The sequence below is a fragment of the Ochotona curzoniae genome, unplaced genomic scaffold (genome assembly GCF_017591425.1).
Source record: "Ochotona curzoniae isolate NIBS_2020 unplaced genomic scaffold, NIBS_Ocur_1.0 contig_1071, whole genome shotgun sequence".
NCBI lineage: Eukaryota > Metazoa > Chordata > Mammalia > Lagomorpha > Ochotonidae > Ochotona > Ochotona curzoniae.
In genome coordinates, this window is record NW_024464939.1 from 8140980 (window position 1) to 8160847 (window position 19868).

Genomic DNA, 19868 nt, shown 5'->3' on the forward strand with positions numbered 1-19868 from the left:
TCACAGCTGAAAGATATAATAGAGATTAGCATACTTGGAAATAAAGTAACATTGCAGTATTGAGTCTCTACTCAAAAATAAAAGTAGGACTCCAATTTTGAAATAATGGTCCCTGACAGTATGATACTAAATTTTCTACCTTAACCTATACCTACCATAGCATGATACCTTTAAATAACAGAAAGTTAATCTTGTAACTATTACTAAGGGGCTAAACTGCTGTGATAATTAGAAAAAATAATAGTGGGGTGTAGAAGAATTTGAGAGGAAGGAAGCAGTGGGGGAGGGAAGAACCCCTCTAACTGCAAAATTGTATTGTGGTAAATACAAATATAATTTAAAATGACATATTTAGATACCAATAAAGGTATAAAATGTGGGAAAAACCCTTTCATAATTTTCTGATTACTAAATAAACTAGAATTGATTTAAAAAGTTCTGATTTGATAAAACAACTCTAACAAGGCATATGTCAACAGTTTAGGTGCGGAACAGTTTTAGGAGGGGTGTGCAGAGAAATCTTCAATACCCTAGCGAGGAGTAACTAATCTTTGTGTCTCATTTAATGAGGTATAAGTGAATCCATGCTGACCGTTTGAGTTATAAGCCAGTCTAGACTGCCCGAAAAATAGCCAGGTTCAGCAAAATTATGCTTCAATGCTATAAAATGCTAAATACTATAATGAAAATAGACACGAGACAGCTGAATAGTAATCCATAGCCATTTTAAGGTGTATAGAACCAGGTTATATAAAAACTGAAATTGAAATGTCAATGAAGAAGTCACAGGGTGTTGTTGGGAACTTGCTTTTTTTTTTTTTTAACATATTGGTTACTCAATACTATGTCAATTAATTCCATAGCATTATAAATTGTTGCTGATGTTATGTTGGAGCATTTAATTGATAGGGATGATACTTTGCCGGCTCTACCTTCAGACCAGAGATGGTCTCCCCAAGAAGCCGTTACACTTATCTGGACAATAAGATGCTGGACTCTATGCTTGGTATATGCTTGCAATGAAAGAATCTCAACTGAACTTGAACTGTGGTAATGCAACAAGGTGAAGGAATCCACCATGGGGGGAGGGTTTGGGGAGGGCTTACGGAGGGGTGGGGGGAATTCCAGTGCCTATAAAACTGTGTCACATAATGCAATACAATTAATAAAAATAAATAAACAACTCTATATCTCTATAAATTGTCCATAAATTATGAAGAGCTATACCAAGGCATTTTTCAGACATCCCAGGCAGCCTGATACTGTGGTGTTTCAGGTAAAGCCAACACTGGAGACAGTGCTAGCTGTCCCACTTCTGATCTAGCTCCCTGCTAATGCGCCTGGGGAAGCTACAGAGGATGGTCCAGGCACTTGGACCCTTGCACACAATGGGAGACCCAGGAGAAGCTCCTGTCTTCTGGATTTGGATTAGCCCAACTCCAGCCACTGCAGATATTTAGGGACTGAACCAGTGAATGGAAGATCTTTCTCTGTTTCTCCCTCTCTCTCTCTCTCTGTAAATCTTTCAAATAATTAAATCTGTGAGAAAAAAAAAGATAACCAAGAGAAAATTCAGGTTTTTTTGAAATATATATATAGCTCTGCAGGTCAGGCAATAAGTCTGAGCTAGAATATTCCTTTTAAATACTCATTCTCACATGAACAGGCATATGTTTATGTACATATGTATTTGTGTGCATATATGTGTATATGAACTTGTGCATATATATATTACATACTGTATGTATGTATGGTAGTTGAAATTAGCATTGAGAATCTGATAAACTATCAGTAAAAATACTAAATGTGAAGAAAAGACAAATCGAGTCGAATGCTTAGTGGGATGGCTAGTAAAAGAGAAGTGCAATAGACAGGGATGGAACAGCTAAGAAAAGGGAAGTCAGAAGAATCAAAACAAAAAAGCAAGAGAAAACACACGAGCTGCATGGTACTTTACTGGCCATGCTATCTTCATTTTAGGATATTTTAACATGCAGTTATGGGTTAAATGGTTAAATATTTGCAAATATTGAAGTGATTTTAACTAAACTATATGTGTAATGTGCTTAAAATGTTTTCATGATTGAAAATACATTATTTCCATAAAAAGAGTTGTTAGAAAGCTGGCAGAAGTTTAATTCTGCAACATGACTGAGAATCAACTAGCTGATTTTATATATTAACTTAAACAATTGAAGTGACCTTCCTAGAATTAGTATAAAAACTCATTTTATGTAACTGTAAATAGTGAACATAAATATTGCTTCTTATCTCATATATATGTAAAAATAGCTTATTGGAAATATGCATTGCTGATATACGGATGGAGCTCTAGGCAAATAAGCAAAACAGTAAGAGGACTCTCTTGGGGAACCAGTGTTCTGAAACTTCTTTTGGGCAGCTACAAGTAAGGAAACAGCAAATAAAAGCAAGAGCTGATGCTCCAAGAATGAAACACACACACACACACACACACACACACACACACACACACACACACACACACGCACACACACGATTGTTTCCTCTGAGTAATCTAACATTACTCATGTATTCACATCTATATAAATTAATTACGATTGCTATGCTTTTGATATGGCTCAAGTGTGCTTCACAAGGGTTCTTGTGTGACCAGCTTGGTTCCTAGTGTGCTGATGTTAACAGGTGGCCTTATCTTTAGGTGGTAAGGTCTTTAAAAGAGGGAGAGGTTGTTAGGTCTGGAGGTACTGTCCTTGTGTGGTGTTAAGGTAGTTCACATAGGACTCTACTTAGTGTTCTTGGGAAGAGGATCAGAACAGAGCAATTCTGGTCCCTCCCTGTTATTTCTGTTTGAATATAGCATCTCCCAATCCCAGGGCACTCTTGCCCTGTGATGTTATCTTCTACAATGTGATGGTGTCAGACGAAGGGTGGGGGAAGCATTCTCATCAGGAAAGGCACAATGCTGTTTGGAGTTTTGACTTTCAAAACTGTGGGCTAAATAAATTTCTTTTCTTTACAATGTACCCAAACTCAATTGTATTGCTATAGACGTTGCGAAATGGACTAATACACACTGTGTTTATTTTTCTCATAAATTTGCTAAAGAGATAAACCAAAGGAAAGGAACGAAGATAAATAAGGATAAATGCTTGGCTATGTTTGGTTTGTAAGACAAGACCCGTGTCAAGGGATCCAAAGGAAATCTCCTTCTGAGATTTCTCCTTCTGAGAAATGAAGGGATCCTGTTATATGGAGCAGAAGATTGTTTCATTCATGATGAGACATCATGATGACATCATGATGAGATCAGGACTTGTTATTTTCCATTTAATAACACTTGAAAAAATGCATGTGGGCATTATTGGAATCCGTTTTCTCTGCATTTGCCAATAATTTTGGCCTGCTGATAACCAGGTTTTAAAATATGTATGGGAATTGTCTGTGTACGGGTCTACTCTCCAGCTGCTCACCATCTGATAGTGTATTGCATCACATTGCTTTCTTTATGGGGATCATAAACCAGAATAAAAATAAAACCAAAAGTTTTATTTCCTCTGCCACTATCTAAGTGCTGAAACCTGAATATATTTCGAGTGGTACTTATTGATGATTTTTTTTTCTGAAGATTACAGGTAAGCTACTATTAGATTGAAACAAATGGGGAACATACATTTTTTTCACTGACCCACTGTTTAATGTGGTTAGTGTGACTAGTAGTAAACTGTCCCCTCCTTCTCTTAACATTCTTTATACCACTTTGACTATATCCATACAAATACTTGAAATTAGAAGACTGCAGAGAGGAAGCCAAAGTTTTTGAGATGAGGTTTAATCAAATGTGCCAGTTAATGCTCTAGAAGCCAGAGGTTTGCAATTCTACAGGCCAAATCTTGCTCTTTGCATGAGTTTGCATAAGCCACAAGCTAAGGATATATTTTGTAGTTTTAAGTGGTTAGAAAACCTCAAAAGTGATATTTTTGTGATGCAGGAAAATTACATGAAATTTAAATTTTTATTGCAAATAAATACAGCTTACTGGAATGCAGAAACACTTTTTCATGTATATATTATTTAAGCTGCACTTGCACAATAGCAATAAATCAAGCATTTGTGGCAAAGACTGTATGTCCACAATCCCAAAATTTGTACTACATGTCCTCTATAGAAAGAGTGAGGCAATACATGGTGTAATTATCTTGTTGGATGGATAGGCACTTTTTATTTTAAAAACATACCAAGATATTTCCCCATATTCAGAAATATAATAATTTGATTTTCTTTTATACATTAACAGTTCAGCTTCTGCTCCTATTGAAAGATTTTCCTAAAATGTTACATTCATGTTACCAGATTTGCAACAATTGCAGTAATTGTGGGATGATATGAAAATGTCTCAGCTGCTCAGCTGTTTTCCGTGATGTTATCTCCCACTTCTCATCACTTTATAATTCTGTATTTTTCAGACACACATTTTTAGCTTTGCTTTTATGCCCTTGAGCAACCTATTTCTTTATCAGAATATTGTTTTTCTGTTTTCTCCAGTGCATAATATATTTATCTTTTAACTGTATATTAATATAACTCCGTCCATCGCCTTCTTACAGTGAAGAGAATATCACTGACTTTCTAATAATTATTTTCTCCATCACTATGACACATTCTTAAAACAAAAGTCTTGGGACTTAAAGTGAAGTTGGCCTTATTGAAATTAGTAACATTATTAAAGCATTACTTCTGCTCAGACAGGAGACTCCACAGTTCTGGGTTAAGTGTCCCAATGCATGTGGACCTGGATGACAGGCACTCCCTGATGCTCCATGAGGCAAGAAGAAAGGAAAAAATACTGTTCTTTAGTTACTCAAAGCCACAAAGGACAACTGCTAGGCCCCAAGATACATAAACATATTCTGTGGTGGAAAACAGAAGGAAAGTTTGAAGAAAATCGGACAATCCCATGTCTTTTCCTCAAAATGAAGACACTCTATAGAGGGAAAATGGTTGAGTTGCATGATGCTGTGCTTTATAATCAAGTGCTTAGTCATGGTTCGTCATGATAAATCAACTTCCCAAGCTTTAAAATGCTTAGGGATTTCGGGTAACCTCATGCCTCTTGATTCTTTAGTTCAGCCATGAGATTGTTGTGAATAACAGGTGGAGAGCCTAGTACGATTCCCGGCTCAGAGTGGGTCCTGACCACCATGCCCAAGTCAAAGATGGCTTGGTAATTGGAAGGACTGAAACTGCTTAAATGTACAAGAAGCTGATTTTAGTAATTTTCATCTAGACAACAACAACAACAAAAACCAATGTAAAAAGAAGAAAATAGCTAGGAGAAACATCACATTGCACAAAATTACATATCGGTTTAGTCCTTGGAAATAGATGCTTATATTGTGATCAGCCCAGTGACAATGTTTCTAAGATTTTTTTTGTAAGGTAATTGTTATATAAAGGTATTGATTTTTCCTTTTCATAAGATTTACTACTCGTATGAAAGATGCAGTGATTTTAATAACACTTCATTCAGAATCCTCTATGGCTAAGAATAGAATAATATAAAAGAAACCATAGTCTTCAAGAAGGTGAAATGGAGTATAAGTTGAAGGGTGATATTTGGGGATAAAAGAATTCTAATAATTCATGTTTAACAAAAAGCTAAATTCTATTTACTAAAGTCCAGGTATTAATCAAAATCTTTATAAACATTGAGATGCCCCCTAGGTTGGTTTTCAGTTTAAGGGTAAGAAAAGTGAGACAAACAATATCATGCCCAGCGTCACCCTGTTATTGAGTAGTGCAGCTGGGATTTAAGCTTAAGCATTCTAACTCTGAAGTTTATGCCCTCCTGCCTCACAGGAATGCTGCATCTTCTCTCTCTATTGTGTTTGTTTTGATTTTCTTGCATACCATTTCTCATTTTCTCCTTTATATCTCTGCATTCCACATAGAAAGTTCTTCTGCTTGCAAATATTTTCTACTTTCTGGAGATTCCAAAACTTCCATCTAGTTCCTTGTTCCATTTATGAGACAAGGCTATAGCTGCCCATCATGCATATCTATTTTTAGATGCCTCTAGTTTGTCCCAAACAAAGTTTATTGTCTTCCTACCTGTTTTTGCTCTTTGTTTTTCTTTAACTTTGGGACACTCATCAGATGACCAAACCAGAAAAAATTAGCCTTTACCTTAACTCCTTTCCAACAATACTCTGTGAAGACATTCCAAGTTCTGTTGTTTTTAGTGCTGCAAAACCCTGTCATTCTTTCTTTCATTCTCAGTTTTCGTTTTAAAGTTCAATTGATTATTAGCATTTAAACTAGCTTTCAGAATAGTTTTCTCACTGATTTTCCTGCTTTCATATTGTGTTTTAGAATAACTGCTAAGTTATCATAGACACAAATATGAGAAGTCTTTAATAAGTTCATGGAAATTTACACTATGAAAAAGCTATTCAAAATTTAATTTCCCTTATTTTAAAATGTCATTTTCTCTAAACTTTCTGAAATGCTTTTGTATAGTTATGCAATTTATTAAGTACAAGTATGAGTGTTTCTTAAAATATGTAAGACACATGGGTTGATTAGCATTGCTTTATAAATATCCTATAACACCTTGTGATATTTAACCACAATATATTAAAAATTGCCAGTGTGATTAGCTGTCTTGTTCCCCACTAAGAGTTTGCACTTCAAGTATCTATAATCATGCTTACTTCACTGGGGACATTCAGTAATAATTTTATAAGTTTTTTCTGTCATGCTCCCCAATGGCTACTTCTCTCCCTTTTTTACAGAATAAGCCCTAAGATATTTAATACAATGAGAAATTTATTCACTGTAAGATTCCTGTGTACATTCTTATCTTTCTAGCCCTTCAGCTAAGAAAGTCTCCAGACTAAGCAAACAGCCCAATGTTGTGCTGGCATCTTGGTTTGTTACACCCCTGTACCTTGCCATTACCTATATTTTACTACAGTGATTTCAAAACTTTTTGATGTATTAGCATTATTATTCATTTTTGTCCAGTTTTAAGGTAATGACAAACCAGGCTGTGACATATATATATATATATATATATATATATATATATATATATATGTATTTTGTTTTGATAGTAAGACAGAGGGGGCACAGACAGAATTCGTTGACCCTACTGCCCATGTACTTGAACCATCATCTGCCAGGTTGCATATTCGCACAGCCTGGAATGGGCAGGAGAGCCAGGAATTGAGCCGAGGCATCTTGAAGTGCATGGAGGTATCTTAAATAAGATCTTAATAGCTCTGCAAAATAGCTGCCTTCCTGCTTTTCTGTGAGTTATTTACAGTGTATGTCCCAAAGGGCATAAGACACAAATTCTAGAACACAGCTCCCTGATTCCCATCCTGATGCTGTCTGTGTGGCCCTGGGAAAGAAAGTGTCTTTTCCTCATGTCTCAGTTGTCTCAGCTGCAAAATGAAGGTGATAACTGACCTAGGTCATAGGACTTTGGTGAGAAAATACACACATGCATACATAGCTAATTCATGCATTATGTAAGCAAATAAATGGCAAGTATACCATTGCTTAATAAATACTAAACATTATTGTTACTAGAAAATTTCATTTCTGACTCCTTTCCTTAGTTTGTACTCTAGGATTCATGGCCTATTAACAGTAACAGACTGAACAGATTGGGGAACAGCCTGATACAGTGGTAAAAGATAAACCTTATGAGATATATTGGAGAAGATAAGCAGTAGCTAACAGATGCAAATGTGGGCCTGGAAATCCCATGAGACAACTAGATTTGGACAGATTCAGGAGTCCCATCATGAAACTAAAGTTAGTATGTGGGATCACAGAGAAAGAGGCACCAGAAGGAGTAACAAAGAAAACTGAGGAAAGACGACCTGTGATCACCAGCTATGGGTGTGCAGAAGCCAGTTTCAGAAATATTCTGGCCTTTGATAGTGATCCAGGCATTATAAACAGAATCTTAACTTGTGGTTCCCAATGTCTGATCCTCCGTAACAATTTTTTTTAAGAGAGAGAGCTTGAGATCAAGAGATCTTTTGGAGCCAGGACAGGTTAATCACGAATAATTAAGTGTATACATCGAGATTCCCTGAAAACCTGAAAATTATAATCTTTCCATAACCTCTTGGTTACTCTCTACCTTGGCTGTGAAGAAAAAGCAAGCAAAATAAGCCAGAAGTCTGTGTTGGTGGGCCCGGCCTCGGACAAGGGGACACACACTTTGGACATTTGCGCTCAGGAGCAGCAGCATTCTTGGGGTATCCTCTGGGAAGGACCACTAAGCTACAGAGGCATTGGTGTCCTCAGCTCATGGCCACAGATATCAGAGTAGGCCTTGTCATTCAACATTTTGAGTCTACAAAGTGTTGAATGACCAGGGCAGAGACTCCGAGTGGCCTCTTGTGTTCTTTCCCATCTGCTGCCACCTACAGGTATTGTGGTGAATATACAAGATTGTCCCACCAGCAGGCTTCTGTGGTGTGTTATAAGCACCAGTGACAAACTGTGGCAAAGCAGGACTCTGGCTGAGCTATGATGGGATAGTGGGAGGTGGCTGAGAGTGGAAACAGACATTTTCTTAAAAGCTTGCGTGCTGCTGGGCGGAGAGGTGAAGTACGTGTTAATCTTCAAGTCCTCGGTGACTAATTGATCATAGCTGCTGGGAATGATGCCCTGACAGGAATGCTCAAGCTTCCTTAGCCTCATGCTTGGAGTGAGCTGTAGTTCACCAATGTATGACACAGAAATCAAGTGAAAAAGTGCAAGAGTGGTGAACAAATGTGCATTTAGCAACTTTGTATTGATAGAACTTTCAAAAGTTGACTCAAAGTTATAAAAGCAAACAAGTAAAGTCCATAGTAAAACACCGGTTTCTAGACACTATACGTAGCAAGGTGACCAATTGTTGAGTCTGAATACTATTTTTAGCACTTTAAATGTTTACTCTTCCAAGTCTTCCTGTGAAGTTGTTCTTATCATCTCTGTTTTATACCTGACAAACTGAGGCCAAATGGAAATGATTAACTTCCCCGGGGCATTAAAGCTATAAAGTCATGGATTAAGATAATAATTCAGGCCATCTGACTAAGATTTTGAGTCTTTCTTATTTTGTTACTACTTACTTATATATTCAAAGGCACGTTATGACACATGGAGAGGAAAAGACAGAAATTTCTTCTGCTGGTTTATTCCCCCAGAGACTACAATAGCCTGGGTTGGGTCATGCTGAAGCTAGGAGCCTGGAACTCTGTACTGTTTTCCTATGTGCGTGGCAGAAGCCAAAAGCATCTTTGATGCTTTTCCAGATACTGTAGCCGGTAGCTGTGTTGGGAGCAGAGCAACAGGGACTTGAACCAGTGATCTGATGTGGAATACCAGCATTATAAGCAGTGGCTTACACCTCTAACACAATGCCAAACTTTAGCTTGAGTCTCCATATTGCCGTATTTTGATATTATCTTCCTAGATATTATTTTGTTGAGCTTTCAAAGAGAATCAGATTCACCTGTTGTGTTCCTGTGATGAGATTTTCCTACAATGGATTCAATCTCTGCAGTTCAAAGCAGCTTACCTTCTATTTCTTGTGACACCTTTTCAAGGGCTTTCATGCCCAACTGAAGTTTCTGCTTTGAGCTATGATCAGGCCTCTCAGTGAGTTCCATTTTCAGTTATGACCATCTGTGCAGCCAACTTCAGGGACAGGTTAATGGATGGCAGAGATATCATCCAAGAATCTCAGCACTATTTTGACACTCATAGCCAAGACCTTTACTGTATTGGAAATTGAGACTGCAGGGCTCATCTCAATCAGACAGGCTATTATGTTCTTTAATAATTCCATCATGAGGATTCAGCTGCAATCAGGGGAATGAGGTGAGGATCAAGAGGACCCTCCTGTCAAGAAACATCATTGACCATAGCAGATTCTCTTGGTAGAACCTGAAAGATTTTCCCTAACAGCTCAGGGGGCAACACTGGAAAAGTTTGCAATTTTAGCCTCCTGTGAAGTTTCCTCTTTTTCTCCCATATGATTCCTTCAAGTTGGAATGGAGCATGCACAACTGTGAAGATTAAAATCTACTAAATTTAAAAATAAGCATAATAATTTTCTGAAAAGGAACACTTTGAAACTCAGCTTTAATGTAGGAAGATTCACACTTCTTGGTTCCAAAACCATGCAGAGGTGCAAATCTGTAGGTAAGCTGATAGGTGGCTTTTCAGCTCTCTCTTGTTTAGTTGCTTGCTACTGGCTGTTAAACACAGCATGTCAGGAGCATCTGTTTCACATCTCAATCTTCATTCCTCTTCTTTATAAAAGTCTGATGCTATTCATCTTTTAAAACACTTTTTCTCATGAAGATAAAGATATCATGGTTGATAAAATTCTGTGCAATATTTTTATTCTGGTCTAAATAGTGCAGGGTGTATATGAGCTAAATGACAAAGTATATACATTCTCAGAGCCCAGCATAGAAAGTTGGGAAGAGCAGTTGACTAGTCCTCCATGCTTTTCCCCTCTTTGCATGTTAACCATCTTAAAAACTTCATTCTGCTTCACTTTCTCAGGTCCGTGTTCAACCTCACTCTATGCCCTTGCTTCTCTTAGTAAAATTCTTTACAAGTAAGTGGTAGCTCATGCCCATTAGAGATTGGGGAATGACAACTCATAGTTTGAGTTTTTAAAATTGTGTTTTTGCCTTGGAACCATTAACATACTGGACTGTGGGTTAATCTGTCCACTCTGAACCAACTTCCACCATTTCTACTTTCCCAGGTCTCAGAAGGAACTAAATTCTAACACTTAATTTCATAATTTGATAATTTAACCACCACAGGCCGGTAAAAACATTGTGACACCAATCATCGAGCTGGATTACTCAACAGTATTTATTCTTGGATTTTACAGGGCTGTGTTTTGGCTATATATTTAAGTCCCCTTCACATTTTCAGCTGAAACTATTTTATGAAAGTTTTTAATTCTATGTGCTAAAACATACTTAATACTCCATGAATTAATTCTGCAAGGTTATGCATAACAGAACACCTGATAGGTCCCAAATCTTACTTGTTTTTGCCAAAGTCACTAATGGCCTCCATTTGGTGTCCATTGAGGATGGTGTTCATCTTTCCATTACTCAGGACTACATTTTGAAAAATAATGTGCTTGTTTTTTAAATTAAAATAGATACCTGGTATTACCTATTTCTTCTATAACATATTTATGTCATATATTTCAATTCTTTTTGTTAAGCTAGTAATATCATTTTTCCACTCTTCAAACAGATTTTCTACATTGAGTTGGGATAGTAAAGAGTAAAAAACAAATGGAGTTGCAAATCTGTTTCAATTTCTGCCAAGTTCTACTATCAGAATAGTGTCTTCATCAAAGATTTTGTAGATAATAACAATATGAGTTCAATTACTATAACGTAAATTGCTAAGCAACTTAATTCACTAACTATCCGTATTTTTCAGGTCTTCTTCTAATTGCATTTCAAATTCAGTTATGTTTAGTTTATCATTATCATTATTTAAAAATATGTTCTGATACATTTTCTTTACTCTGGCTGTTTTGTATTGGCAGATTCTGTGACAAGTTGGGAATATATCACTTATCTTTATCCATCACATCCTACAATCAGCTTAACAAGATAACAACCTAGGCTTATTCTGCTACTAGTTGAAGTACACACACTATGCCTTCTCATATAGCAACAACATTAGCTGAAATGCAGCCTATGTAAAATAAGGCCTAGTTATTGTTAGGCAGAAGTCGCCAAGCTGGGGTAGGAAGTGCCATTTTGTTCATGGCTGAGAGCTTGATTTATCGTACCACTTAGAGGACTCAACAATTTCACTTTTCAGTCTCCAGGATTAGAACTCATTAGATGCCTTCCCCTACTGCATGCAGCTGCCTGCATTTTCATCTGCATGCCAAGCTCCTCAGATCCTACCATTGATCAGCTGACAGGTCACTTCTAGCAGTCAGCACTCACAGCAACCGTGTTTCCACAGACCTGCTGAACTGCACTCAACTGAATGTTAAGTTGCCCTTTTAAAAAGTAACTTCTCTAATAATCTTGGCAGCTAGAGGTGCCTAGTTCTAAAGCTGAAGGGCTGTATCTGTTTAGTGTTTTGCCTGACACAAAGCAAAGGAACAAATAACTCATCAGTGAATGCATTTTGTGTGATTTTTATCATTGACAACAAAAGACCTCATTTTTCAGAGTATTTCTTACTTTCATAAAATAATCCTTAAACTTTCCCTTATATACTAAAGTGACTGGAGAAACAACCACATTTTCACTATGCAAAGACAGCTGTAGCTAATATTTTGCAAGTATTTTTTTTGCATAACTCATTATATTTATGTATGTTATTTTCTATAATAAAATACTAAATATTTTCATTAATATTATAAATAACTTTTGAACATTTCATTTAACAGTTATGCAAAATATCTAATATTTTGATTGCATCAGATTGTTAACCCTCATAAATAAAATTGGAAGGAACCATTTTTTTGTAGGAATAAAACTTTCAATAAGACAGGTTCTAATGCCAAATCTTACACATCCTTTAGAGACAGAAATAGATACTGTATATATTCTTCAAGTTAAAAAATATTCATAGCAGATGCTTCAAATTTTCATGGCTATCCAGATTGGAACCCTAGTTATACAAACTGGCTAGTCCAAGGGAAGCAAGGTACCTTATTAAACATGCTACTAGAGGAGGATGATCAAATAGATTATCCTGAATCTAATATGAATAGTTATGTAATGTTCATTAAGTATGAACATTAAGAACCAGAAGGCCCTGAGATTTCAATTAACCCATCCCCAATTTGACGCCCCCCAATGAATTCCCCTATATCATTACTATAAACATTCTTCATAAATAGTCATATGTCCATCATTGCAGGCATGGACTATGGAAAAGAGTCCAGAATCCTATTGTTAAGATATAGTAAACAGTTTCATTGGGAGTCCATCTTTGATTTAGAAGTAGAGATGTATACAGCATTGCATTGTCATATCTGGATAGGGTAGTCTCCATTACACAGTTACTATATTCTCCTTAAATAAAAAGCCATAAACAGAATCAACAACAGGAAGAAAAGAAGAAATTAGAAATCCCTTGAGGTTAAATAATATGCTACTGGATGATTAATGCATCACTGAAGAAATATAAAAGAAAATCAAGAGCCTTCTTGACAAAAATGATGCAACTATATGGTCCATGAGTCAGTGAAGAATTCAATGAGGAAGAAAGTGTTCTGAAGAGATGAAGGTAAACAAAGAAAACAAAACAAAGCAAACAAACAAAAATTGACCAAAACCCATAGGGCAGAGTGGGCTGTGAAATTCACCTTGTTTCCACACCACACATCTAGGACCTATCACTCTGTCCCTGTTCTTGATCAAATCAAATAGACCAACAGGATGTGCAGTGCTTTGCCTGGGTTCACCTTCTGAGCTCCTGATAAATGCCCTAGCCACCTTGTTGCTGTTGTCATTCTGGCTGCTGGTGGAGTTCAGATTGCCGCTCGTTGAGTGCCACGGGGTATCAGTCACTGCAATACCACACCATTGTGTCCACTGCTTTCCTGTGTCTGTCACTCTCCAGGTGGCCCTCTGCTGTCATTGTGTCCCGTCCTACTTCACAGTGGCTGATGTTTCTCTGTCTGTTCAAATGTTTCCTTACCCTATTCTGTCATCTTGAGTCTCCAGAAGAAACCACTTTTAGAAAATATTATTATATTTTTACACTTTAAAAGTATTTATGGAGTAGGTGTTGGTTTCCATGATTAAGATGCCATATCCTGTACTGGAATTCCTGCTTGAGTCCCTGTCCTAATTCCAATCCATTTTGTGGCTCATGCAACTATATGAGCCAACTGGTGATGATTTTAGTGCTTACGTCCTGGCATGCATGTGGTAGACCCAGATGGAGTTCCAGGCTTCAGATGATTTTGGCTGATCCATCCCTAGCTGTTTCTCTCTCTCCCCCTGTGTCTTGGCCTTTCAAATAAAACTGGGACTGGCATTGCGGCATAATGGGTTAAGCTGCCATGCCAATTCCTGTCAGGCTGCTCAACTTCCCATCTAGTTTCCTGCTGATGTGCCTGGGAAAATCAGCAGATTGCCCAAGTGCTTGGACCCTTGCTAACCACATGGGAGACCTGATAAAAGCTCCCAGTCACTGACTTTGGCTTGTCCCCTCAGCCCTGGCCATAGCAGTCATCTTGGGAGTGAGCCAGCAGATGGAAGATGTCTCTTTGTCTCTCCCTCTTTCTCTGTAACTCTTACTTTCAAAGAAATACAGAAATCTTTAAAAATGTTTAAATAAGGGACACTTTTAAAATATTTATGATTGTATCCTTATATATACTTTCCTTAGATATAATTCAAGAGATAAAATCACACATATATATATCATATCACATATATATCATATATCACATATGTATATTTATATATATATAAAAACTTTGCATAAAATTTGAAAGCAAAAAGGAATAAATTCATTAGAAGGTAAACAGAACATTTCCAAAATGGTACAAATGGAAATAACCTAAGAAATGACTCATCTAACTCCTTTATTTTTTTCACTGAGAAAATTGTGTCTAAAAGAAGTTGAACTGTTTATAGTTACTTAGTTGGTTTGAGAAGCAAATAGTAGGTAGACAATTTGGTTGCAGTTTCCCTAACTTCTAGGCCATGCTGTGCTTATAACAAGTAAAATCTTGTAAGATTTATTTTAAAAACAGATTTACATAGACGAGAGTGCCATCTTCCATCCACTAGTTCATTTTCAAATGGCCATAATTTGTAATAGTTGAGCTGATCTGAAGCCAGGAGCCAAGAGCTACTTCCAGGTGTCCCACCCAGGTTATTTAGCAGCCTAAGGCCTTGAGGCATTCTCCACTGCCTTTCATAGGCTGTAAATGGGGACCCGGCCAGGATATGAATCAGCACCTATGTGGGATGCCAGCATTGCAGGTTGAAGGTTAGTGTGCTATGCCGCAACATCCAGTCTCAAATCATTTGAACACACAAAGAGATTTTGTCAGAAAACAGGACATTTCAAACATGTATTAGAAACGAATGACATAGTACCACAATTTCACTTACAATATGATATGCTTCATTCAAACAAAATCTTTGTCCTTTGATTTGTCCCATGCAATAAACATTTAAACAAAATTCAACCCTGAGTTCAGTGAAGATCCCTGGATATTTTGAAGTGAACAATATCAGCAAAAGTAAATTCCCAATAATTCCTCTACAAAGGAAGTTTGAAAAGATTATAGTCAATTAATTTCCAAAAGCATGAATGTTTGTGTAAAGCATTCGTCATCCATGGCCAACTAAAAAACTAGTGAGAGTATGCTGCTTTTTTCCTTTCCTCTATTTAGACATAGGAAAACGTTCCTTCCTAGTACTGCTGGTCAGAATAATTTTGTTATCAGTGTATGCCTTTAAATTCCTACTTTTCTCAGGAGAGTTACTGGCCAGTTGAGCTCTGTGCTGCTGATAATGATTCCAAGTCCCTCCAATGAAAACTTGCCAGCGTTTCTGCACACAACTTCCAACCACCTCGTCTAGGAAGTCTTCTCTTAAGTGCCCAGGGTTGAGCAGGCAGATTTGTGTCATTTTTCCTGCATTGTTACTGGTCAATAAGAAAGCTTTTGTTCTCTCAAAATTCTGTCATCAAAAAGATGAAGTAGAACAATGATCAGGGATTTTATCTAGACTTGTGGCAGTTTAATTTGAATAAGGAAACTGGACTATTTTATAATTTATATATATATGTGTATATATAGGTAGAAAAATAGATAAACTTCACTTTTCTATTTTATACAATTGTTTATAATGAGCTTTTTAAAAAATCTATAACAATATTTTCTAATATTGCATTATTTACAGGAAAAATTTTAAGCTTTAATATCTGAGGAAAATATGATTCTAAACATAAGCATACAATTTTGCAAAAATAATTTTATGTGGTTAAAAAATCACACAGTTTGAAATAAAAATGACAAAGGAAAAGGAGTAGTTTGAGTTCTCAGTAATCCAACTGCATTCTATATCATATGGATTAATTCCTTCTTCTCTCCTGGTTTTGTGTGAGGTCAAACATTCTCAATTCTGACAATTTTGTCAACACTACTTGTTTTTGTTGTTAGAAGACAAATGAACATTCTATTCCCGAAGCATCACCAGTAGTGTTTGGAGTGTGTGGTTATCAAATCTGCAGCCCTTCAAAGCAGGAATCAGGGCAGCGGGGCCAAGTGATCCAACTGCAGGTCAGGTAAGAGAAACTTTAGTCACCTGCTAAGCAGAACTATCAATTGGAAAAAATGAGACAAAACCCAAGTCCACAAACCAGAAAAAAGAAAAGTGTAGGATGATTTAAAGTCAGGAGGTTGGAAGTGTGGTTCCCAGTCCTGGCATGGAGACTGATCACCCGACTCTCTGGGAAGGTTGGATTTCTCTCCTGCACAGTCATTAAGGAAAACTACAAATTAAACAGGAGACTCCGACTTCTCTCTGATAAAAATAAGGGTCATGATCCCTCTCCTTTCCTTTTTATTTGGGCATTTGTTTTAGAAAACTGTTTCCTTAAGTACCTATGCTTTTTTTAAAAAAAGTACTTATGTCGATTTGAAGACTAGGTTATAATTATTTTGTAAACTTTACTTTGAAAGAAACTACTCACCCAGAAATCATCCTTTTGAAATGTAAGCATCACAGGGAGTGAGTGCTTTTATTTCCCAGTTGTGGGGAGTGGAGGGCATGGGAAGGTGCCTAACTTCCAACTTCAGTGTACACCTGCTAGTTTTAAACTGCAAAAATACCCTCTGCTGTAAGGATGCAAGTATGGTTTCCCTTGGGATGAAGTCCACTAACTAACAGAAGTGGTGATACCAGTTGCCAGGTAAAGTACGAATGAACTATTGATAACAAATTCTGCTGACAAATCCTGTTAACATGAAACTAGTTATTTGTTTTGAAGACATTTATGGAATGGGTTGCATCTGTTTGGCTATAAAAAAGGGTGAGATTTTTGTCTTCATTCAGTTTTATAGCAGACTGCATGTGATGTATCCAACATCCACCTTTTTGAAGAGGACTTCTGCTTTGATAAAATAATTTGTTTTAATGATATATCCACAGCAATGAGAGGGAAGCGCAGTAACATTAATTTTTTTTTCGTCTTTAGCACAATTCATTTAGACATCATCTTAGAGAACATTCAAATTTTGTTTATGGACTCTATTATGCAGTGTTGTGAGATGGGAAACATCCTAGTATCTTGAGTCAATTTGACAGATGCAGAAGGCAGATGATGTGAGCCACTGATGGGGCAAGAGAATGATGCGAGAACCTAGAAAAATGAAAAGGAACTCACTTGTTCATTTATTTTAGATAGAAAGCACATCCTCCATTGAGGACTAAAATTAGAAACAGGACACTGGAGCTAATGAGAATAAAAAGCAACAACTACAGAAAAGAAATACATGAAATCAGCACTAATAATGAAGAGATTTTAAGGTGTGAGTATAGCCAGAAAAGACACTAATCTTTGAAAGCTAAAATTCACAAGGTATCTTTATTTCAGGCAGGGAGCAATGCCAGATGCTCCCTTCCTATTGCCAAGCTTCAGCAGGGAGTAGCAGTGTAACTCTCAGCGCTATAATCCCGACACACCATCACACAGAAATGTAAGGAATACATGGCGTGAAAGCCCATAACACAAATCCTGCTGATGAGGGGATTGTTGGGTCAGCAGAAAGATCATGCTTTCACAAATGAAAGAAAGCAACTATTTCAAAGCAAAGTCCACTTCTAAAGTGAGTTAGAACCAACACCTACAAGAAATCAATGGCAAGTCTTCACTCTAAGAATGGAATGAAATTCTGTCCCTGATCTCCTATCCTAAGTTTAGTTTACTATTCCAGTTTCAATTCTCCCCATGACAAAGGAAAAGAAGTATTAAGCACTAGGTCATGTGTCACTGATAAAAGGTTTCAGACATATAATCATGGCCTTTTCTTCTATTCATTGAGGGCAGGTGCATGAACTAATCATGTAGTAAACACCTCCTTGCTTCCTGTCGCCTCCACGTACAAAACTTTGCAGGTAACTTAGATATTCTTGTGCTTTACATAAGGCTATCTGGAGCACCACTCTCAGAGTCAGTTAGGATGATGAACTTGTCACAGGATGCCATGGGATGCTAAATTGCTGTGAGAGAAGTAGGAAAGAAAAGTGTGATGTATTCTATTGTAATTTATCCTTGGTTTTACTGAGAAACCTCATAAGAAAAAATCCCATCAACTTGTGTGTATTTGTGCGTGCGTGTGTGTGTGTGTGTGTGTGTGTGTGTGTGTGTATTTGTGCATGTTTGTGTGTGTGCTGTTTAAATGTGCGTAGGGTAGTACCTGCCATAGATGCTGTTAGATGATTTCATATGAAGGTCTATGTAATAATTTTTTTTTGTCAGAGTGCAAGTTGGAGAACAAATAATTTCTTGTAACATAGGGTTATGTTTTCTTTTACATTATGATTAAAAATAATCATAGTACACATTGGAATTTGTCTGCTAGGAATCTCACAGCTAAATTTGTGAATTGTATGCCCATAACTTGTCGGTATTGATATCTTCGTAGTATAGGTAAACCTCTTTTGAACTTCTCTTCCCCAAACCCCATCATTTATGTCTTTTGATACTTTCCTTTTTTTCATATTGATTGTAAGGTTTTATTCCTTTGATTATTAGACTACCTCAAATCAAGCTAGAAATATAAACTTTCTAACATCCTGAAGACTATCAACATAAATCATGAAGGTCTTAAACATGGACTTTTGCATTAAGGAATGACACCATCCAGTATTCCCTATCATATTTTTCATATGTTCAGGATGATATTCGTGGCAATTTATGTGTTAAAAACACAGAAAACTGCAAGTGGGCCATTTTTTATCCTTGCAGAGAATTGCCTTGCAGCTCGGTTATTTTAATAGGTAATGTGTCAGCATTTCTTTAAACATTTTAAGGGCAAATGTTTTTAAGCTACATGTGCTTAGTATTAAAATATAAGGAACATATAAGAAAAAGTAACATTTTTTTGGTATAAATTTTTTCTTTCTTAGGGAGTTATAGGAAGTAACAGCTTGTTTACTTAAGTGTATATTTTAGCAAAATCATCATAGTTAAAAGTTCATTTAAAATGACTTCCTAAAGAACTTTGTTATAGATGTTTTCTTCTTATACTCATAACCAAAAGTGTAATTTGTAGGGCATCTCTACCAATTTTAGGTATAAATTTATTATCTTCCAAGCAACTTTCTATATTCCTTTATGTAGGCAAAAATCTCAGAAACAAGAGATAAATATCTTTTTTTTAAAAAAGATTTATTGGGCCCGGCGCGGTAGCGCAAGTGGTTAAGGTCCTCACCTTGCACGGCCGGGTTCCCATATGGGCGCCAGTTCTATCCCGGCAGCCCCGCTTCCCATCAAGCCCAGTCTCCTGGCTTCGGGTCGGCATGGCATCGGCCGTTGTGGCTCACTTGGGGAGTGAATCATTGGACGGAAGCTCTTCCTCTCTGTCTCTCCTCTCTGTATATACACCTTTCCAATAAAAAAAATAATAAAAATAAATCTTTAAAAAAAGATTTATTTATTTTTTTGGTAAGTCAGATATACAGAGAGGAGAAGAGATGGAGAGGAAGATCTTCCATCCAATGATTCACTCCCCAAGTGACTTCAATGGCCAGAGCTGCTCTGATCTTGAGCCAGGAGCCAGGAACTTCCTCCAGGCCTACCACACAGGGTACAGGGTCCCAAGGCTTTGGGCCATC

General features: G+C 36.9%; 1 protein-coding gene across 16 annotated transcripts in view; it reads right to left on the reverse strand.

Annotated features, from left to right (window-relative positions):
- The window catches only part of RALYL (RALY RNA binding protein like), a 632446-nt gene that overhangs the window by 99755 nt on the left and 512823 nt on the right, over positions 1-19868 (reverse strand). The window lies entirely within an intron of this gene.